Genomic DNA, 24,563 nt, shown 5'->3' with positions numbered 1-24,563 from the left:
CCATGATGCACTGGTGGTGTGACGTAGCGTGGGTCAGCCTCTAGTCTGGTTTGTAGTACCTGGCAGAGAGCAGATAACTCTGTGGTTCTGTTTGGTAGAGACCTCAGCATCCACACTGGCCTTCCATCAACAATAGCATCTTCATCAGACATCAGTTCTATTGTTGCAGTCTTCCACAGTTCCCTTTATGTGTTGGTTTGTACAACACTGGACCTGGTCTCCAGCAACTGCAAAACATGACAGTAATTTAACCACTAAAACAAAGAGGAGGATAGTTACATTCTGAAAAACAAAAACTAAAAAAACTGCTTAACCAGTTTCTTAACTTACCCATCTCTTTCGTTGACGGTTCTTTGCAGTGTTCTTCATAGTGTTTCTTTTCTTGGCCTTTTCAGGCTGAGCCAAAGAATACTTCCTCCGCAAAGTCTCAAAATACGTCTTGCAACCTGTTAAATAAATCATAAATAAATGTAATGCCAATAAAACTAAGTAAAACAGAGGACATTAAAATGATTACAACATCTTTAAGATTACCTTTTGCACATTCAGGGTCAACGTCTGTAAAAGTTGTCCTTAATTCTTCGAAGAGATAAGTGGTCACAGCCAGGTTATGTGATGAATTTATTCTGGGGGAAAAAGTTGCAGGCATCATTAATGAAATTCAGTTTTGGTATTTCAAATCCATATAGTAGTAGATTAAACTAACATTTACAGTATACAATACGCAGTCTTACCCGGTTTGTGGATCGTATTTGTGTGGGTTGTTCTCTGAATTATGGAGGCACCTTACAGATTCCTGTAAAGTTTGAAATTAAAAAGCGTTTAAGTGGATTCACAATCTGCAAGAACCACAAAACTGAATTTTTAGTTTGAATAAGTTGGCCATCACAGTAAACATAAGAGACAAAACATATCAGTTCATAAATCTTTAAGATGTCACGCAGCGCCTCTGATATCTTACCGGTTCGTGCCGCCTTCTGCCTATACAAGGCCACCAGTGCAGGTGTATGTTGGTCAAGCACAGCATAGAACTGGTTCCGTATGTTGACGTTTGTGATGCGTTGGAACTCAGCACAAAGCTACAAAACCAAAAACAAACAAAAATAATTATATAAAAAGACTAATACTCGATTTGCAACAGAAAACACATTTGTGATGCAACATGTTCAGTTAAAATACATTGTTGAGCAACATGGTCACATGCAAAGTGATAGTTCTTACACACAGTGAATAGTGGCATTTGCTGTTCCATTTGAATGTGATACATATAAAAAATAAAGCATAGAAATATGTGTGAAGAGTGGCAGAAAAGAGAAGTGAGTCTGTTTTACCTGTGATTCAATCCGAAGAGCCGGCCATTTCCCCAAGAAGTCCTTCACCTGCACAGATAAAACAATCAATATGAAACCAGTCAAATTATGCAATCAACCTCTTTAATGACTAATTAATGATACAAAATTTCAAGTGAATGTAACTTACCGATAAAGTTGCTCTCTGGTGACAATGTAGGTCTGCACATGCACACAAAAACAGACAGCAAGAGATTTAATTTTTAAGAAACGTTTGATTGATGCTAATGAATTAGCTGCTAGGCTCCAAATAAAAGAAATGGTGAAAAATAGTTACAGCCTAAATTAACATTTGAGTCACCTTGATTTCTGCACTCCTTCCACTTAAACCTATAATAAAAGAAGACGTTTGTAAAGGTTTAATAAAAACTTGCATAGTTCATTCGGTAACTATTATGTCCATAAACTTAACTTTGTTTGAGTAAAAGTTAACATAACTGCTAACGTTAGCCACTAGCTCATTTGGGTGCATGTAGATAACATCACATTGAACTTGCCAGAGCAGGGCGCTTAACACAAACAACAGCAACACACTCAAAAACAGAAGGACTATCGCTTGCTTAAAAGAGTTATTGACTAACGTTAACATTATTGCCCTGCCACGACATTAACAGTAGCTGCTAACGTTACACAGGATATTCTGTCACCAGCAGGCGGACTGACGGCAATCGCGCCCGCGGCACCGCGCTTGCAACTTAAAAATAGCCTCGTCTAACAGTCAAATATCACGTGTAATATGATATTCTTACAATATTACAACAAGCAAAGTAGTTTTGAAGTGTTTTGGTTTACTTACAAGTTGCTTCATTCTTGATACACGTCGCTCGAGAGGGTAGCCATCTTGGAAAGATTTTTCAGGTAACGTCAGCTGCACATCATGACGTCACATCACGTGATCGACAGTACGCTTTAAAATAGTGAGTAAACCAGCGGTGTTCACTCAGAAATGCTGAGGCACACAAACATAAAAATACATATTTGTTCATAGACATTAATAGTTTAAAGGTGGATTAACTCAGCAAGAGATTTTAACTGTAGTGACCTTGGTCTTCAATTCAGTGGAGTAGAAAAGCTCAGGTTCCATCTACCTTTTTAATAAATATCAAGTCACCTTTATTTATACAGCGCTTTTTACAATACAGATTGTTTCAAAGTAGCTTTACAGAGATAACAGGAAAATAATGCAAGAAAGTTTGTTTTCTAGAAGAAAATAGCTTCACAGTCCATCTTAAGTCAGTTCAGTGGTGATTCATTTTGTTGTATAAATAAATAAATAAATTTAAATGTGTGTATATATAGCCACTTTGGAGAAAACGTACTCGGTTACTAATGTAACCTCGGTTCTCTCTAGAAGAGGGAACGAGTATTGCGTAAGGTTAGCTTACGCATCGGGAACGTCTTCTTTCTTCGAGATCTGAAGCCAAAAAATTATCCTTAATTTTGTATACATTGTCAACGCAGTGCAGCAGCCGACAGACCTAGGCAGGCTGTATAAGCGTGCTCATTGGCTGCTCGGCGGCAACTGCTTAAGCCTATCGGTGAGCGCTCTGAACGCGCCCTCCACACCCTTCTAACCGTCAGAATGGGTGTGGCCAGCGTGTATATATTCAGCGCTCATAGGCTAAAATTCTGGTTTTCGCAGTCTGAAGCGCAAAAGCTCGTGGCGCGACACGGCAGGTTACGCAATACTCGTTCCCTCTTCTAGAGAGAACCGAGGTTACATTAGTAACCGAGTACGTTCTCTTACGAGAGGGGAACCCTTTGTCAACGCCGTGTGCGCCGAGCATCCAGCCCATGAATCCCAGGGAAACCGGGGAAAACACTCTGCTGGGAAATGTGGCCGGTCGGAGAGACGGGCCAGCGCAGTACAGGCACTTCATGCAGCATATGAAATAGAGCGGCGCGGCCGGTCTATATGTCACCGGTGCAGGCCGGGGCGGACTCGGATGACCAGCCGCCCCTGACTCCAGACACCACCGTGAGGAGCCGACACCACAGGCACGCAACAGACGGACAAAGGAGGAGGCAAGGAATTGAGTTCACAAGTAACAATCTTTATTGAATAATAATCAACTTGAGAAAGGAATAAGCAACTCTTTTCTTTTAGGGCTATTTGACCGGAGCAGCCGCTGGATCGATTCTTCACGGTCTTCGGGACACAATAGTGCAATAGTGACTCTAAAAGCTTACTTCACAGCGTTGCTGCACATCTGCAGGACTCAGACGGTAGGTAACAGGTAAGGTTTCTTCCCTTAACAGCAGATTCTCTTATCAGGACGTGAGAGGGGAATTGTGACTTTAAAACTCACTTCACAGCGTTGCTGCACATCTGCAGGTCTCGGACGGTAAGTAACAGGTAATGTTTCTTCGTCCAACAGCAGATTCTCTTATCAGGGCATGAAAGGGAAATTGTGACTTTAAAACTCACTTCACAGCGTTGCTGCACATCTGCAGGTCTCGGACGGTAAGTGACAAGTAATGTTTCTTCGTCCAACAGCAGATTCTCTTATCAGGACATGAAAGGGAAATTGTGACTTTAAAACTCACTTCACAGCGTTGCTGTAGTCTTCAGGATTCTTCCCTCAGCATCAAACACTTTCATCAGACATTAGCGAGAGACTCAATAGGCAGCTTTACCAGCGATGTTGTACATCTTCAGAGCTCCATCAGTAAGTATAACGGTTCAGACTTTTCCACAGCCATACGGTTCTTCACGAGACTTGTAATTTCAGAGAGAGAGAGGGTTAACAGGAGCCTTCAATGAGGGATTACTTCACGACAATACTCAGTGGAAGAGAGGATAATACAAAGCATTACTTCAACAGTTCAGTTGTATCGTTCTGGAATTTGGATGGGGACAAGTAGATCATTTCACAAGAATGAAAGCAGGCGTTGGGAGACTCTTCTCAGCATAACACACAGCACTCGTGTTCACTACAAATCCACAGCATTAATTCAACGTACATCAGGTAAGGCAAACAACTGCAAATCACTCACACAGTAAGGCTGATCAGAAGCCTCGCTTCATCCATGCATTTCAACGGGAATATTCAACTCTCAATTCCTCTCCAATGTATCTGAAACAGATGTCCTCCTCAACAGTAAATTTCACATTCACAGTCTTTTCTTCAAGCTTTACATTTGATTCAACGATGTAATTGATTCACTTATCTTTCTCTCTTCCTCTTCCAGCGCAGATCCAAGCAGCAGTTCAATCCAGTAATATTCCACAAGCAGCTCTAACGACAGACTCCAATGGCAGTTCTTCACTTACACGAATTTCCAGGATTACAACGTCCAAAGTGAGCACTCAAACAGGAGATCTTCTACCCCACAGCATGACGACAGAGACCCAGCCGAACAACTGGTCAACTGAACACCGACCAGCAACTGCACCACTAGCAACCATCTTCACAGACTGAATCCAACTCGATTCCACTCCATACCACCCAATACCAAGACTGGATACCACCGGGTTCAACGACTCCCGGATACCACACCCGCTCTTCTCTCCTGAACGGCTCCTTTATCCTCCTCTTGTGAAGCGAACAGCCTGTACAAACGCCGCTCCTCTCTCTCTCACACCTGCCGTGCATCAGCGGTAATCAGGTCGGGCAATGCCTCTGCTACACCCGGAACCGGAGTGAGGCGTTACACCAAAATAATTCCCTCGGGGAACATAGAAAAAAAAAAGGTTCCGCTTTTCCATGCATTTTGTCACCCGTGACATCTACACATATAACAGTACAAACAGTAGGGCCGGCAGAGCGAGCCCATACAGTACATAAGCACTCATAAGGGTAGGAGAAAAACGACATAGTCGGTCTCACATGAAGGGAAAAATTCCCGCGCGACAGAGAATAATACGGGCGGCCAGCAGCGCGGGCCAGCACCGACAACAGCGCGTAACGGGAAATAGGAAACAGAGCGGATCAGCCGGTCTGAGTCAAACACTTCACCCTGAGTATAGTACCAGAATAGCGCCAGCATATGAACGTAGTCTGCACACGAGAAATGGGCAGAGCATACATGTCACTTATGCTGACAGTATTTTTGCCTGTAGGGCAGGAACTTCCAGGTTATAAAACCTCACGAATGTTGACGGGGAGGCCCAGCCCGCCGCCATACAAATACCGTGATTAGAAATTCCGCTGGACCAGGCCCACGACGAGGCCATGCCTCTAGTGGAGTGGGCTCTGATGCCCAGAGGGCACTGCAGGTGTCTGGAGGCATAAGCTGCTGCTATCGCGTCCACTATCCACCTGGACAAGCTCTGCTTCGAGGCGGCAAGACCCTTGGTGCGTCCGCCGAAGGAAACAAAGAGCTGCTCTGAACGACTGAAAGCGGCGGAGCGCGTGATGTAAACTCTCAGCGCCCGGACAGGGCATAGGAGGTTATCACTGTCCCCACTGTCGGATGCTGGCAGAGCCGAGAGGGACATAACTTGTGCCCTAAACGGGGTTCCAATCGCTTTGGGGATGTAACCGTGTCTCAGTCTGAGAATGACTTTCGAGTCATTCGGCCCGAACTCAAGACATGCAGGGCTAACAGATAGCGCGTGCAAATCACCCACTCGTTTGACTGAAGACAGAGCTATCAGAAAAACGGTTTTAAGCGACAGATACTTTAGATCCGCGGATTCAAGCGGTTCAAAGGGAAAAGCCTCTAGGGCCGCTAGGACCAAGGACAGATCCCACGAGGGAACCGAGGGGGGCCGCGGGGGATTCATCCGTCTAGCTCCTCTGAGGAAGCGGATAATGAGCTCATTCCTTCCCATTGCCCGGCCGCGCGTCGTCTCAGCGAACGCTGCAATAGCGGCCACATATACTTTGAGCGTGGAAGGGGATCTGCCCTTTTCCAACAGCTCTTGTAAGAAGGAGAGCACCCGCGGGACCCCGCATGCGCGCGGATCCAAGTTTTTAGTAGCGCACCATTTAGAAAACACAGACCATTTAGACGCGTAGAGCCGTCTCGTGGAGGGGGCTCTCGACTGTGTGATCGTGTTCACGACCCCTTCTGACAGGTCAACGGGTATCCGTTGATCACCCATGCATGCAGCGACCAGCGCTCTGGATGGGGATGCCAGATCGATCCACCGGCTTGGGAGAGGAGATCCTTTCTCACCGGGATCGGCCATGGGGGTGAGTGCGACAGCCTCACTAGCTCTGGGTACCAAGTTTGGTTTTCCCATCGCAGGGCTATAAGCAGCACTGAGTGGTGCGTTTCTCTGATCCTCGAAATGACCTGTGGCAAAAGGGAGATCGGAGGAAAAGCATACAGCGGGAGGCTGGGCCATGTCTGGGACAGCGCGTCCTCGCTCTTCGAATAAAACTTCGGGCATTGAGCATTGTCTTTCGACGCAAACAGGTCGATTTCCGCTCTGCCGAATAGGCGCCAGAGAAACTGGACTGTCTGGGGGTGCAGAGACCATTCTCCCGGGGGAATGTTGTCCCTGGACAGTCTGTCTGGACCGACATTCAGGTGGCCCGGCACGTGCGCGGCTCTCAGCGAGCGCAGCGAGCGGTAAGCCCACACAAGAAGGCATTCTGTCAGCCTGCACAGATTCCTGGATCTGACACCGCCCTGTCGGTTCACATAGGATACCACGGACGTGTTGTCCGAGCGGACTAGCACATGGTGATCCCGTATGAATGGGAGGAAGCGCCTGAGCGCGTTCTCGACCGCTATCATCTCCAAACAGTTTATGTGGAGGCATTTTTCCCGGTCTGACCATAGGCCAAAAGCCGGTTTGCCCTCGAACAGAGCGCCCCAGCCTGAGGTGGAAGCGTCCGTCGAGATAACTTTGCGGTGTGAGATAGCTCCCATTGTCACTCCCCGCTGGTACCAGTCGGCCGCTAACCAGGGCTTCAGAGCTGAAACGCAGCTCTGAGTCACTCTGATGCGAATACCGCCGGAAGCCCATGCTCTGTGAGGCACTCGGGCATTCAGCCAGCGTTGTAGCGGGCGCATTCGTAAAAGACCCAGCCGAAGCACTGCTGCGGCTGAGGCCATACAACCCAGTAACCTCTGAAATGTTTTGAGAGGTACGGTGCTGCCCGGCCGGAGGAACGCGGCCAGGCGTCGAATGCAGCGCGCGCGCTGTGTCGACAGGCGGGCCGTGTACTGATATACCTGACCGTCGAAGGCGAATCTCAAGAATGGCCTGTGACGGGGTATTATCTGGATCTGAAAAGCACGCGTCTTTTAGATCGAGAGATATAAACCAGTCCCTCGGGCGAATTTGCGCGAGAATTTGTCTGGTTGTGAGCATTTTCAACGGTCTTCTCATAAGAGCCTTGTTCAAACGTCTCAGATCCAAAATTGGTCTGAGAGCTCCGTCCTTCTTGGGAACGAGGAAATAACGGCTGTAAAAGCCCGACTCGCTCATGGAAGGGGAAACCGGTTCTATAGCCCTTTTGCACAGAAGTGTAGCTATTTCTGCTCGAAGTAGATGTGCTACTTCCCCATTCACTCTGGTCTCGATACGCGCTTGAAAGCGCGGAGGGCGGCGAGCGAACTGCAGAGTATAGCCCTGTTTTACTGTGCTTAGCACCCGTTCTGATGCGCCTGGAATAGCTTCCCATGCTTTTGCGTGTGCAGCCAGGGGCAGAATGGCCTCCGGGCTCCGATCGCCGCGCATCGCGGGCTCGAGAGCTCGAAACGGAGGGGCGGGCGGGCGCGGCGCGCGCGCTCTTGGTGTTTAGATACGGCGGAGCGCACGCAGCGATACCGGCCGTTTTACACACAGTGTCCCGGTGGCTTTAGACGGGGAACATAAAGTGTGAGGCGCGACGCGCAATGGCGGCGTCGGGGGCGAAAATGCTCGTTAGTATGTGTGAGCGCTCAAGGGCGGGCACAGGACTTACATTCAGGGGCGGGCGCGGCGCGCGCGCTCTTGGTGCTTAGATACGGCGGATCGCACGTAGCGATAGCTGGCCGTTTTACACACAGTGTCCCGGTGGCTTTGGACGGGGAACATATAGTGTGAGGCGCGATGTCGGCGTCGGGGCGAAAATGTTAGTTAGTATGTGTGAGCGCTCGAGGGCGGGCACAGGACTTACATTTAAAACATGACCGGTCGTGCGAGGCTGTGTGACAGAGCGGGCAGTGAGTAGGTGTGGGCACGGAGAAGTGGACACGTGTCGCGTCGGCGTTTGTTTGCAGGCGTGCGTGTGTTTAAAACAGGCTCGTTTACTGCAATAGTAATATTTCCAGTCGCCTGAACTTAAGAGGGGACTGAGAAATGTGTGAGGATTGGCGGTTGTCCAGCCGTAGCGAGACTAACACACTCTCTTCTCTTTTCGCCGGTGAGTGAGGCGCACACGCTGAACGCTGCTCGTGACCGTCCGCTTTGTCATCCCTTGAACGGCGCAATCTGCGCGGCCCAACGAGGGAGAGAGCGGGCTTGTTTTCTGTATGTAAGAAAAACTGGCCGCGAGCTCGGAGAAGCGAACAGCATAAACTTTATCTGCCGCGAGAGCGGGGACCGAACCCGGATCTCTAGCTTGACAGTCTAGGATTCCGCCACTGAGCCACAGGGGAGAATACATTAGTACTCGGTTAGCGTCATCATGTCTTGTGACGGCGTTTGCTTGCAGGCGAGCGTGTATTTATAACAGGCTCGTATACTGCAATAGTAACAATTCCAGTCGCCTGAACTTAAGAGGGGACTGAGAAATGTGTGAGAAATGGAGGTTATAGTCCAGGCCACGGCGGGACGAAAACACTCTGTTCCCCTTTCACCGGTGAGTGACGCGCGAGGACGGAGTAGCTTTCTTGTAACGTAAAGAGAGCTCCAAGACCGTCCGCTCCTGCCATCCCTTGTGAGCGGCGCAGTTTGCGCGGCTCGAACAGAGGGAGAGGAAACTCGCTCCGAGACCATCCGCTCCTGCCATTCCTCGTGAGTGGCTCAGTTTGCGCGGCTCGAACAGAGGGAGAGTACGGGTATCTATCACATTCGCCTCATCTCCTGACGCGGCGGCTGCGCGGGCGAGAGCCGGCGGTTGAGCGGCCGGGAGGGAGAGGGCGAGAGAGAGCTCGAGGGAGAGGTTCCGGCGAGCTCCTCAGTCACAACAGTCTCCGGTGGTCGCTGCGAGCGGCGCTTCTTATTGCGCGGCCCGGCAGGGACAGGCGGAGCGACAGCTTGGTCGAAAGCTTCAAGTCGAGGCCGCAGGGTCGACATTGAAAGCTCTTCGCACTCGGAGAGTGCGGTGGCGGCGTGCCCGCGGCCCAGGCGGAGAGCGCAGAGAGGTGGCGGTCTCCGTTGCTGAGCGGGGCGCGGCACGAGCCGCAAAAACGAGGCGTTTTTACAAAAACGCCTCGTGCTCTTTTAGAATACACACAGAAACAGTAATAATGTAAAGGATATGTCGCCGGATAGCGTAGCAGGCACGGATGGCTGAAGGCGGCGAAGACGGCCGGCTTCCTCAGGCGCTGTCCTAAGCTTGCTGGTCGCTGGTTTCAACGGCGGCGGCTCTCAAGATCCAGCGATGCGAAGAGCGTCGCTGAAGACAAGAAAATCAGAATTTTAGCCTATGAGCGCTGAATATATACACGCTGGCCACACCCATTCTGACGGTTAGAAGGGTGTGGAGGGCGCGAAGCGCCCTCATTGGTTGCCGCGTTCAGAGCGCTCACCGATAGGCTTAAGCAGTTGCCGCCGAGCAGCCAATGAGCACGCTTATACAGCCTGCCTAGGTCTGTCGGCTGCTGCACTGCGTTGACAATGTATACAAAATTAAGGATAATTTTTTGGCTTCAGATCTCGAAGAAAGAAGACTTTCCCGATGCGTAAGCTAACCTTACGCAATACGAGAGACCTCTCGTAAGAGAACCGTGATGTCATTGTCCAGCTCAGTTCAGATCTCATATAATAGTGTCAACGCAGGCAGATCAATAATATTGTTGAATATTAAATTAAATGTCCCCAACTAAGCAAGCTAAAAGCCAATTATGAAAAAGGTGACAAATGTTGTTGCCTGCAATTTGTAAAACTTCACAATAAAATTTGAGATATTCTGAAATGTTTGGTTCATTTTTCTTTATTTGTTCCATTAAATTTATTGCTGGGAAAAAATTAATCGTGATTAATCGCATCCAAAATAAAAGCTTGTGTTTGCATAATATATGTGCGTATACTGTGTATAATTATTTTGTATATATAAATACACACATATGCATGTATATATTTAAGATTTTTATTTATTTATATATAAATTATTTATATTTAGATATAATATAAATTATGTCTAAATGTATATACATGCAAATATTTCTTAAATAAATACATGCATATGTGTGTATTTATACATACAATATAATTATACACAGTACACTGCATGAAAAGACTCAAATCCGGCAAAATACGGGCATGGTAAACTCCTGTGTAATTTGATGTTTGCCGGATGTATGCGGGAAAAAGCGGATCAGAGTAACATGGAACAGTATATTTCCAGATAAACCTGGAAACCTCACATATGCGGACATATACAGGAATCCGTGAAATTTCACGGGCATATACAGCTGAAACACTGCTGGGTGTGAGAGGACTGACAACTGTTAGGTGTGAAGACCTTTCATATGTTAATGACTGACACTAAAGGTGCTGGCTGTTCTCAGAGGGAGGGGTGGCCAGGGAGGACTTCAGGGTTGAGAATTATCTCTGGATTACTATAGGCTAAAATAAATAAATAAATTCTTAAGGACCTGAAACACAAAACCGACGTCAAAGAACTAGCAATGACTAAAGCCGACTCTAGGGTTGGCTCACGTCGCCTGTGTCAGGGCCTTAAAACCACTGCATGAAAAAAAGTCTCTTATTCAAATATTTTTTATAAAAACAGGACAAAATAAACACCCAGTCTGAACATATACGTTCACAAAAACATCTGAATATTTAATGAAATAAACAAAGGAATTTAATTAATGCTGGGAAAAAATAATCGCATCCAAAATAAAAGTTTGTGTTTGCATAATATATGTGTGTGTACTGTGTATAATTATTCTGTATGTATAAATACACACATATGCATGTATTTATTTAAGAAATATTTGCATGTATATACTGTATATACATTTATACATAATTTATATTATATATAAATATAAATAATTTAATAAAATAAAAAAAATAAAAAATACAAAATCTTAAATATATACATGCATATGTGTGTATTTATATATACAATATAATTATATATACAGTACACGCACATATATTATGCAAACACAAACTTTTATTTTGGATGCGATTAATCGCGATTAATTTTTTTCCCAGCAATAAATTTAATGGAACAAATAAAGAAAAATGAACCAAACATTTCAGAATATCTCAAATTTTATTGTGAAGTTTTACAAATTGCAGACAACAACAATTGTCACCTTTTTTACAATTGGCTTTTAGCTTGCTTAGTTGGGGACATTTAATTTAATATTCAACAATATTATTGATCTGCCTGCGTTGACACTATTATATGAGATCTGAACTGAGATGGACGATGACATCACGGTTTTCTCCAAAGTGGCTATATATACACACATTTAAATGTATTTATTTATTTATACAACAAAATGAATCACCACTGAACTGACTTAAGCTGGACTGTGAAGCTATTTTCTTCTGGAAACAAACTGTCTTGCATTACTTTCCTGTTATCTCTGTAAAGCTACTTTGAAACAATCTGTATTGTAAAAAGCGCTGTATAAATAAAGGTGACTTGATATTTATTAAAAAGGTAGAAGGAACCTGAGCTTTTCTACTCCACTGAATTGAAGACCGAGGTCACTACAGTTAAAATCTCTTGCTGAGTTAATCCACCTTTAAACTATTAATGTCTATGAACAAATATGTATTTTTATGTTTGTGTGCCTCAGCATTTCTGAGTGAACACCGCTGGTTTACTCACTATTTTAAAGTGTACTGTCGATCACGTGATATGACGTCATGACGTGCAGCTGACGTTACCTGAAAAATCTATCCAAGATGGCTACCCTCTCGAGCGACGTGTATCAAGAATGAAACAACTTGTAAGTAAACCAAAACACTTCAAAACTACTTTGCTTGTTGTAATATTGTAAGAATATCATATTACACGTGATATTTGACTGTTAGACGAGGCTATTTTTAAGTTGCAAGCGCGGTGCCGCGGGCGCGATTGCCGTCAGTCCGCCTGCTGGTGACAGAAAATCCTGTGTACTGTTAATGTCGTGGCAGGGCAATAATGTTAATGTTAGTCAATAACTCTTTTCAGCAAGCGATAGTCCTTCTGTTTTTGAGTGTGTTGCTGCTGTTTGTGTTAAGCGCCCTGCTCTGGCAAGTTCAATGTGATGTTATCTACATGCACCCAAATGAGCTAGTGGCTAACGTTAGCAGTTACGTTAACTTTTACTCAAACAAAGTTAAGGTTATGGACATAATAGTTACCGAATGAACTATGCAAGTTTTTATTACCCTTTACAAATGTCTTTTCATTATAGGTTTAAGTGGAAGGAGTGCAGTGAGCATCCCCCAAAATCAAGGTGACTCAAATGTTAATTTAGGCTGTAACTATTTTTCACCATTTCTTTTATTTGGAGCCTAATTCATTAGCATCAATCAAACGTCTCTTAAAAATTAAATACCTTGATGTCTGTTTTTGTGTGCATGTGCAGACCTACATTGTCACCAGAGAGCAACTTTATCTGTAAGTTACATTCACTTGAAATTTTGTATCATTAATTTGTCATTAAAGAGGTTGATTGCATAATTTGACTGGTTTCATATTGATTGTTTTATCTGTGCAGGTGAAGGACTTCTTGGGGAAATGGCCGGCTCTTCGGATTGAATCACAGGTAAAACAGACTCACTTCTCTTTTCTGCCACTCTTCACACATATTTCACTGCCAAATTTTTAATATGTATCACATTCAAATGGAACAGCAAATGCCACTATTCACTGTGTGCAAGAACTATCACTTTGCATGTGACCATGTTGCTCAACAATGTATTTTAACGGAACATGTTGCATCACAAATGTGTTTTCTGTTGCAAATCGAGTATTAGTCTTTTTATATAATTATTTTTGTTTGTTTTTGTAGCTTTGTGCTGAGTTCCAACGCATCACAAACGTCAACATACGGAACCAGTTCTATGCTGTGCTTGACCAACATACACCTGCACTGGTGGCCTTGTATAGGCAGAAGGCGGCACGAACCGGTAAGATATCAGAGGCGCTGCGTGACATCTTAAAGACTTATGAACTGATATGTTTTGTCTCTTATGTTTACTGTGATGGCCAACTTATTCAAACTGAAAATTCAGTTTTGTGGTTCTTGCAGATTGTGAATCCATTTAAACGCTTTTTAATTTAAAACTTTACAGGAATCTGTAAGGTGCCTCCATAATTCAGAGAACAACCCACACAAATACGATCCACAAACCGGGTAAGACTGCGTATTGTATACTGTAAATGTTAGTTTAATCTACTACTATATGGATTTGAAATACCAAAACTGAATTTCATTAATGATGCCTGCAACTTTTTCCCCCAGAATAAATTCATCACATAACCTGGCTGTGACCACTTATCTCTTCGAAGAATTAAGGACAACTTTTACAGACGTTGACCCTGAATGTGCAAAAGGTAATCTTAAAGATGTTGTAATCATTTTAATGTCCTCTGTTTTACTTAGTTTTATTGGCATTACATTTATTTATGATTTATTCAACAGGTTGCAAGACGTATTTTGAGACTTTGCGGAGGAAGTATTCTTTGGCTCAGCCTGAAAAGGCCAAGAAAAGAAACACTATGAAGAACACTGCAAAGAACCGTCAACGAAAGAGATGGGTAAGTTAAGAAACTGGTTAAGCAGTTTTTTTAGTTTTTGTTTTTCAGAATGTAACTATCCTCCTCTTTGTTTTAGTGGTTAAATTACTGTCATGTTTTGCAGTTGCTGGAGACCAGGTCCAGTGTTGTACAAACCAACACAGAAAGGGAACTGTGGAAGACTGCAACAATAGAACTGATGTCTGATGAAGATGCTATTGTTGATGGAAGGCCAGTGTGGATGCTGAGGTCTCTACCAAACAGAACCACAGAGTTATCTGCTCTCTGCCAGGTACTACTAACCAGACTAGAGGCTGACCCACGCTACGTCACACCACCAGTGCATCATGGCAGTTTGAAAAAATGAATATTTACATATATACACTTTAATTTCTATATTTATTTATTGATCTCATTTTATATTGTATACTTTGTATATTTGTTCCTTTTTTGATGTGCATGTTGCTTATCTCCACGTTTTGTATTTTTTTTCCTTTACACCTTTGTTCACATTTCTTTTTCCCCATTCATTTTAATGTATGTTTATAAAGTTCTTTGGAATGTTCATGTTATATTTGTTTTTGTTCCTTTACATTTTCATCCCCTCAAATATTTTTTTTCCCCCATTCCTTTTTAATGCTTGTTTATAATGCTCTTTGGAATGTTTTATTTACCTTAATAAAAATGTCATACTTTCTCATTGTTCTTTGTGTGTGTTTTTAAAATTATATTTGTATGTATTAAAATTGGGGTAAGGGGGGTTTAGTGTATACTGAGCAATATCTGCATAGCTGGCCTATAACCAATCAAATCACTGTGCGATAAGGCCTAGGGTGGGCTATGTTCTAAAAGTAACCAATCAAATCACTTTCCTGGGTTTTCAATGTGTCCTGTCCTCCAATAGTGGTCTGGGTAATGGGAGTGGTTTTAAAAGAAAAGGACCAATGGGGGGGAAGGCCAAAAGGTGCACAAAGGTGTGAAAATGTTCTCTTGAAAAAACCTTTGAGGGATTACTTGCCATGGCAACAAATGGCTGTAGCACGGGAGTATACGTCCACAACATACATCCGATTTGGTATCATTTCGGATGTATACGGATATATACAGACCCATGGAATTTGAGCTATCCGGCCAGTATACTCCCGGATTCTTCCGAATTTCAGCAGTGTATACAGGAGTATACTGGTCCGGATACACCTCTTTTCATGCAGTGGTACACACACACATATATTATGCAAACACAAACTTTTATTTTGGATGCGATTAATTTTTTTCCAGCACTAATTAAATTCCTTTGTTTATTTCATTAAATATTCAGATGTTTTTGTGAACGTATATGTTCAGACTGGGGGTCCGTTCTTCGTACGTCACTAACTCACTTAGCTGGATTTGATTGTTGGCGATTTGGCATGATCCTGGATTGTTTGGTTCTTCAACGCTCATCCTGGACTTGCTGTCATAGCAACATGTGCGCAAACTTAAACCTGCTCGGGAGCAGGTTTATTTCATGTTAACAGGATTAGACCGCGGCTTCATAAGCGGAGCTGATACGGGAAGTCCAGCGCAGCGCGATAGTGCACTTTCTGAGATATATATATATATATATATATATATATATATATATATATATATATATAGCCTATATATATTTTCTCGTGATTCGTGAGATTGTCGTTTTTTGTCGCTTTTATGTTTAAAAAAACAGGTTTATTTTTTTATTTATTTTTTTATTTCCAAGCCACTTAAGACCCAATGTTGTAAAGCAGTTTTTTTTTTATTATTCTTTTTAGGTTATCATAATTTTTTATGAAGATCATACAATCATGACCATGCCGATTACAGATATGTCACTCAGGCTTCACTAACGTGATTGGTACTAAAAACCATAGACTGCCATCAAGGCCTCAATGAAGGGGATTATGTGAACAGAAAGGGTTCACAATGTAAATGTGCAGCCCAGTTACTATTGTGATTCTTAATATTCCAGATTAGTAATATTATATAAAATAAAAAAAAGGCAGTTGACTAAAATCTTACATATCACAAATGTGAAAGCAAAATGGCCAGGATCTGTGCATGACTTAATCATTTTCAGAGATTCACATGTATGCACATTATTTGCAAGTGGTAAGAAAAGTTCCACAATTAAATATCAAGCTCACTGTATTACATACACTTATGCTGATCCTAACAGACCTGCATTTTTTCATAGGTGATTATGACATGTTCCTGCCTGCAGACAGGTGTTTTATGACCCCATTCCCTGACCCAAACCAGTTACAATGCAGCTCTAGCCAGGACAAGGACACACAATGAAATGAACTTTGGCTAACTAAAGGGAAGATTTCAGTGTCTGAAAAGTCTGAGGGTTGCACACCTGACAGGGCCTGTGACATTGTTGCATGTGCCATATTACACAACACTGCCAAAAAAAAAAAACACTTTTCATTAAATGTTTAATAAAAGACTAATATTCTTACCCGGGTCTCTCACACCAAAGGCATGTGTCTTATCCATTGTGCCACACCACCCCAGTTACAAAGTCTTATACTTTCTTTCCTTTGGAAAGTTAGAAAATGTCCACTTACTGCACATATTTCAGCCACCACTTTCTTGGGAACAGATACAAGTGTTGGTGTATTATGTAAAAGTGCACAAAAGAGGAAAACACAATGTCATTACAATGAACTACACTGGGGAAAAAAAGTTTATCAGTTTTCACTTTCACAAGTCAAAGCAATTCATCATTACTCAAGATTTAACAGTTGAAATGACTATACAGCCTTAATTTAATGCAGCAAAAATTATTTTACAGTGTAGGCTACTAAGATCTTTTCTTTTCTTTTTTTTTCTCAGCCTTTTTCTTGGTTGCTTTTATAAACAGAACACCATTTATTTAACAGTGTCTTTTATAAAAGAGACTACTGTATAATATAACTAAAAATTACCATTATGTAGAATATTTTTGTACTTCACTTTTATTAGTTCCCATGTTCTAGTGTGGTGATTCTGACATTACAATGCACAAAGTAATTATGCAATTATTAAAAAAAAAAAAAAAAAAAAGCTAATAAGTGATAAAAACATCTAACATGGCCACTTCTAACGCATTTAAATTGTCTGCTACTTTTTGCCAGCCCTCTCTCCTGGCTTTTGCAGACTTTGAGGTGTTCCCTGGCGTTTTGATCAAACATTAAAATTCCGAATAAACTTCGACTATTAGTTCTTGCTCTGCTGAGGAGAAAAACTGAGTGCGTTCTTTGGCCACGCTGAGCAGCCAATAGCAGCGTTGCTGATCAATGTTTCTACTATCGATACATATCCCCTATTAACCAGCGCATGAACGCGCAATTATCTCAGATAACACAATCCAGCTATACTAATCATATCCGGCAAGTGTGTTCGAAGAACCGAGTTAGCCAGATCATGATTCGCACGATGATATCATCTTGGATGTGTCATTTGATCTCGGATGTAATAAGCAACGTACGAAGAACGGGCCCTGGGTGTTTATTTTGTCCTGTTTTTATAAAAAATATTTGATTAAGAGACTTTTTTTCATGCAGTGGTTTTAAGGCCCTGACACAGGCGACGTGAGCCAACCCTAGAGTCGGCTTTAGTCATTGCTAGTTCTTTGACGTCGGTTTTGTGTTTCAGGGCCTTAAGAATTTATTTATTTTTCTGTACAAAAAGCTTGTTTGCCGTAGCCTAACCTAGTAATCCAGAGATAATTCAATCCTGAAGTCCTCCCTGGCCACCCCTCCCTCTGAGAACAGCCAGCACCTTTAGTGTCAGTCATTAACATATGAAAGGTCTTCACACCTAACAGTTGTCAGTCCTCTCACACCCAGCAGTGTTTCAGCTGTATATGTCCGTGAAATTTCACGGATTCCTGTATATGTCCGCATATGTGAGGTTTCCGGGTTTATCTGGAAATATACTGTTCCATGTTACTCTGATCCGCTTTTTCCCACATACATCCGGCAAACATCAAATTACACAGGAGTTTACCATGCCCGTATTTTGCCGGATTTGAGTCTTTTCATGCAGTTACAGCGATTGATTCCTGCCGGTTCCATAATGAGACTGGCGCGGCCAGAGACATTTTGGGCACTGCTGCATATTAAATATATTATAAATAGTTTTTCCGCGTTAGAAATACAATGTGTGGCGAGAGGACGTGACAAAAGACCGAAATCAGTGACTGTCATGTGACACTTGAGAGCCCTGACTGCACTGTAGCAGTTACTGTTACACTGTTTAACCTGCAAGCTAGCTAGCCTGCTAAAAACACCAAGCTTACATTAGCTACTGCTACTATTCCCCACCAATTCACAAGCACAAGAGAAAAAGTATTTTGTACTTACATTTAATACCCCTGGAACTCAATGGAAGTTTTTTGAAGATGGCATAGTTGGTAGTGTTGTTATAACCAGTCAACTGAACCAACAATCTTTTCACAAGACTGACAAAACCTTGTCAAACTGTCAAAATCCCTCAACATTCCGTGCATGAGCTACTTTCTGACATCATATCTGAATATCAAAATACATGATAGAAACATTTTGTTAAACCACTTACAAGTGTTATGTTTACAACACCATTGACTACACTATTGACACAATTACTTTTTATTACAACTGTACATGAATAAATAGGCCATTTGGCCCTGGACTAATAGGGTATTCTTTGTCCATTCTATTGGCTCTATTCTATTTTGAAGACTTGTGCTGGCTGCACAAGTCTAATTTAAGGCTCTCACAAATAAATAGTATGGGTATATTATACATTTTCTGAGTCATCAGAGTGCCTTGAGTATTGAAGTTGTTGAGTTTTGTGTCCATGGTGTTCTTTCATGCCACAGGGATAAAAGAAAGCATACAGTTTAGGCGGAAATTGTGAAAAAATGTGTGTTATTTCTGGTTTAAAGACGTCTTGTGACCTCTGTGTTTGTCAGACAGATTCAGTACTGGGCTTAAATGAAAGCCTAAAAGGTCCCCTTTCCAACGATACCAAGCACCATATTATAGAATATTGACAATATCCCTAGCATGAGCCTAAACCAGATATACACCAGATTTCAAAAACGGAATTTATTTTAGGGGGTTAGTAACTTCATGAGCTCAAAAAAGTGATTTCGCTACCACCGCTGCACTGCTATCGTGATTTTTCTAATACTAGGGGGTGTATACCTTGCCAAAAAACAATGATAGCATTTGCCCCCCCGTTGATACCGATGGACCCCCTGGCTCATGGACTAACTGTAATTTAAGCTACTCAAACAAGCTATTGCTATTCTATTTACCTAATCCCAATTTATTGGATAAGGAAACTATAAACTAGTAATTTTTCCTATTCATCCAGGGTTCTCCCCTAGCATTTTGTGAGGAGGTGATGGTACTGGGGGGCACAATCAACATGATCAAATGTAGCTTGACTGATGTAATCAATTGTAATACTGAGTGATGGAAAATTTGCTTTATATTAGGGGTACAGTATCCCTGTTGAGAACCCTGTTTTATACCTTAACATTTCAATCTACTTGATCACATTGTTTGCCACTCTTATCTAAGTTATGTGCTGATTTAAGTCAACTTTATAAGATAAATACGTACATAATCAGAGACAAACACTAAAATAGCACATTGCCGTTCCATCTTCCTCCTCCTCATCCTGGTTCTCCTCATTTGTAGACGCCTTCTCAGCTCAGCAGCTTCCTCTTCTGCTTCTTGGTAAAGTATACCCATGGTGACTGCTAACATTGCCCGGTCCATCTTTGACCTAACAGTTATTTAACCTTAAGTATTTTATCTTCTCCAAACAATAGACTACTTGAACGACAAACAATAGCCTGCGCTTTACCGGCGTTTTTCCCCCACCATTGGCTAGAGATGTACACAAACAAACAACAGAAGCGTAGTGTACAGTTGTAGAGTAATCCCTTGAGCTGAGGGTAGGCTTGGGCAATAAAGCCTGGCTGTTATCGTCAATAATTCTCGTTATGTTTGGGTACTGCAGATGGCGTCTGCGCGGGGGTATAATTGCGCAATACCAGCATGAACACATCGTCTCAAACTGTCAGCAGTGTTCTGTGTGCTCGGCACCTTGTGAGTTCATTCTTCCAAGAACAACTAGCAAGAGCGTTCTCCCCAAGAACACAAGTCCGTTCTTTGCATTCTTCATTTTGAGAAACACCCATTACGTCCAGGGACGCAACATTGGCTAGTCGCCAACCAATAAAATGGCTCCTTTGAACACCCCCGCTTCATACACCGAAATCTTCACACAGCACACAGACAAGCGGCTTTCTGAAGACACTGAAACTGATATGTTTTCAGGTGCCCTTTCTATACGCTGGGGAGCACCCTACAACGTCATCACTGCATTCACCATGATTGGCTGGTTGTTACACGTGCTTCAGACACCGGGTCCCCATTGCATCAGCTGATGAAGTGGAAAGAACAAATCGAGTGATCTATGATAAGACTATTTTCAATCCATTGAATTCCATCAATATTCAAATTTAATATAAATTAATATAAATATTCATATTCATGGCAAAACAGAAAACTCCTCTGGGATTATCCGACTTTTTGTGGTTTACAATATGTCTGTCACCATTCTGTTCAGTTTAGTTTTGACTGAGTTTGTTTTCACTTGTCATGTGTCTTTGTTCTGATTTACGTCACTCATCAGTATGCTTAATTACCGTCATTATTAGTTCATCCGTGTCAGCTGTGTTAGTTTAATCATCTTGTTTGAGTTTGTGTATATATAGGTGTAACCCCGCACTGCTCTGTGCGTGCGTGCATGTGTGTATCCTTTGTATGGATCGCTACCTGAATATTATAAGTAAAGTTACACGTTTGAATCTTCATCTTCTGTGTCTACGTCTTCCAATCTGCACACACTCGTTACAATGTCGAGATATAGGGTATTTTTAATGTCAGGCTATCCCTAAAGAATGACACCCCAACATATGTCACATTTTACCTGACAGACCAGTTTATTTTAATTCACCAATTTTGCATGTTTGGTAGAGATTTTGCATGAATGCAGGAAGTCATTACAATACACAAGCAATACACATGCATTACAAACTTCAGAGTCACCACAAAAGTATTTTGTGTATTTTTTATAACAAGATGAAAGGCACCCACACTATTCCTAATTCTTGAATTTACAATTTTAGTAAATATTGATTGTGAAACATACTTTATTATTCTGAAAGACACATTGGATGCAAATGAATCACAAGAAGTTATGAATAGTAACCTACACAAGTTTTTCATTGAAATAAAACTTTCAGGGTGTAATAATCTGCAATGTACAAAAAAAAAAAAAAAAAAAAATTGTTGTGGTCCCTGGACAGTAATAACAAAAAAGAACACAGTAAAGATTGTCAAATATAACATTGTATAAAAATGTATGCTTTCATATTATTAAACTGATTAAAAATCAGAAGCAGAGCCAAATTACAGAATGGACAAACAATAAGAATGACACATTCATATATTCACAAAATGTAACAAGCACTACACATTAGAATTCACTTATACTTGATTTGTATGAAACAGCTTTACTAACTAAAAAAAAAAAAAATGTTCATGTTTCCCCGGCATGATGTTGGAATACCAAACCAAAATTGTTTGTTTAATTGTTTATTTTAACAATATTCAGTTCAATCCCAGAATCTTCCTTGAATTTCTTACATAGACTATCCAAGTCATCACAACATATTTGATAGTCTTGATGTATCACTACAACTTGTCTAGAATGGGAGACATGAGTTGTGTAGCTTTTCTTTCTTATCTGAATTTCCAGATATTTCAGGACCAAACTGAGGATGGACCTTGTGAGTGGGCAGCCATCTTGTAACTCTCTGAAGTCATCTGAAGGTTGGCTGGCTTTAGGGAGAATAACCTTTAAAATGCTGTTTTGTTTTGTTGAATCAACATCCCTATCAACTAAACCTTTCAGGGGGATGACAGTTTCTTGAGAAAGTCTTTTAGACTTTTCGAGATAATTTTCTAAAAGGTTTGAGAGGCTTTCTGCTAAGAAGGACCATTTAATTTGATGTGGTTTCACTGCAAAGGTCACACAGCAACAGTCACTGGTGTTTACTTGGCTCCTTTCTTCTGAGGAAGTGTCCAGTAGTACACTGAGGCGTTTGGCCAGAATCATCGTGAAAATCAAATAATCCACATTGAAATGTTTCCCATCATCTGATTTACTAAATATTTCAGGTAACTGTTGGCATTTCATCCAAAAATTAAAATATATTTTTAACATCTCTGTTAATTGACAACTATAGTTCTTGTATGTTTTTACACTTATGCCATCAGGCCGTTGGTGCCCAGAGTCAGTTAAAGACTTGATCACACGGAGTATTTCTGCCCCATTCATATTTCCTTCTCTTCTGTATGGTTCTACCTTAAATCCATTGTCCTCTAACCATGAAGCAACATTTGGCACTTCATTGCTAGATTGTTCTTTAGTTTTGAGATGAATATATAAAGGTAAATGATTTGAAGGAATCACTTTCTTACTACTTGTTGAACTTGTATCCACACTACTTTCATGTTCATAGATTTTGACTTTGTTTATTTGTTCTAAGTCCTCTTCACGAATAAGAAACATGTCTAATCTAGATGAACTTTCATTCTGAGAATAGGTGAATTTCTTGACTGTTGGGTGAAAGTGTGCCCAAGTATCGATAAGATTTAGTGAGGCAGAGAATTTTTTAAACATGTTACTTAGTAATGTATGTTTTAGTTTTTTTGCTTTGGATTTTCGATCAAAGCTAAGGTCCACAACTGTGTTGAAATCCCCTCCAACCACAAGCACGCCCTCAGCTGTTTCTCTCAAGTAATCTGTCAGAATGTTTAGGACATCTTTGTCATTTTTGTGTTGGTACACATTGACAAGCGTAAACAGCTGACCATGGAGACGACAGAAGAGCACGAGATACCCTCCAGTGTAATCCTCATCATGACATATGTACTCAAAAGATACACCATCTTTTATTAAGATTGCCACTCCTTTGCTACGGGAATCATAGATTGTGAAGAAACATTGCCAGCCATCAAGGTTTTCTAATTTCATGTCATTAGGTCCAATTTTTGTCTCTTGCAGAAAGACTATTTCTGCCTCTAGCTTTGACAGAACATCAATGTGTGGGCTTAGTTTTTTCCCCCCACAAATATTCCATGTGACAAAGCAAAGTGTTCGTTCTTTTGATGATTCCATTCCTATGCAGAGCAAGTGCACAAAAAAATATTTAGAACAAAATCAAAACAACAATTTGAATAATTTCACTTCTTATTACTAGTGCTAATTAATATCTTCAAAAAATATTCACAGAACCTCAAATACCAGACTGATCAGCAGCCTCTTTTTATGGTCACTTTGTAATTAAAAGGCAACCCAAAAACATAGCAATAACCTCTGTGTCAGTAGGAGAAACACAAATAAGTGTCATCTAAAAGGTGTTGCCAGAATAACATGAATTCCAATGTCTTGGCTTTGCCGGAGGCTCTATAGCCACAGTTAAAATGGTTACAATGCTCATACATGTTGTTCCTCATTTCTGAGGTAAGATTCCAGAATGCTAAATGTGCAAAACAGTCAATTCAATTTGAATGACATCCTTTCTAAAAAAAAACTGGGAATATCTCGAGGCATCTAAACAATTTACATTTTAATGAGTTTTTAAAAGTTTTTTATTTTTAATATGGCTGGCCAAGTCTGCTATTTTATAAGATAAATATTGAGAGACTCTTAAGTAAAAAAAAAAGTATATACTATATATGTAAACTAACATTTATGTTGTGTATGTATGTATGTAGTTGAACATTTATGTTCATTTCATTTTAATTATATACATTAAAATAATTTCAAGCAACAATTTGTTTTTAATCAATTCTGTTATAAGATTGCTATAGTGAAACTATGAAAATAGTGTAAAACTCACCTTATTCACTCTCACACTCAAAGTCTCACACTCCTCTGGCAGCTGCTGTTATCGCTACAGTATGTTCGCTCATGGGGTTTTATGAAAATTATCTAGCATCACGTCACTGTAGGGTGGGGCATCATTGTTTGTTACTAGCATTGACAACCTTTAGTCATGTTCTCAGAGTCAGCCGTAACAGAAAAAAGGGTAACACTTTATGGTAAGGGTACATGAATCATCATGAATTCATGTATAAATTCATGCATGAAATATGCATTCATTCATGCTAGTGATGGGCGATACTGCAAATTTCGGTATCGATCCGATACCAAGTAAATACAGGGCCAGTATCGCCGATACCGATACCAATACTTTTTCATTTTAAAAGCATGCACTTGAACTTGTATGCACTTTCCTGTGCTAGAGCAGTGTGTCATGATTTATGAGGTGAATGCA

At 41.6% G+C, this 24,563-nt stretch overlaps 3 long non-coding RNA genes across 3 annotated transcripts; 2 read left to right on the top strand and 1 right to left on the bottom strand.

The window, feature by feature from the left end:
* Positions 1–592: 592 nt before the first annotated feature.
* LOC307157575 lies at positions 593–1,538 on the bottom strand. Its single transcript, XR_013821038.1, has 5 exons — positions 1,480–1,538; positions 1,332–1,379; positions 962–1,079; positions 735–796; positions 593–626 (listed from the first exon to the last, which is right to left on the bottom strand). It is a non-coding gene; the product is annotated as an uncharacterized lncRNA (long non-coding RNA).
* Positions 1,539–13,115: 11,577 nt separating this feature from the next.
* On the top strand, positions 13,116–13,911 carry LOC307157808. Its single transcript, XR_013821083.1, has 4 exons — positions 13,116–13,178; positions 13,425–13,542; positions 13,708–13,769; positions 13,878–13,911. It is a non-coding gene; the product is annotated as an uncharacterized lncRNA (long non-coding RNA).
* A 30-nt stretch (positions 13,912–13,941) lies between these two features.
* LOC307157216 lies at positions 13,942–14,551 on the top strand. Its single transcript, XR_013820899.1, has 3 exons — positions 13,942–13,969; positions 14,058–14,173; positions 14,277–14,551. It is a non-coding gene; the product is annotated as an uncharacterized lncRNA (long non-coding RNA).
* The last annotated feature ends 10,012 nt before the right edge of the window (positions 14,552–24,563 follow it).

Source organism: Squalius cephalus (assembly GCF_949319135.1).
Source record: "Squalius cephalus genome assembly, chromosome: 4".
Taxonomy (NCBI): domain Eukaryota; kingdom Metazoa; phylum Chordata; class Actinopteri; order Cypriniformes; family Leuciscidae; genus Squalius; species Squalius cephalus.
This window is presented reverse-complemented; position numbering and strand designations above follow the sequence as displayed.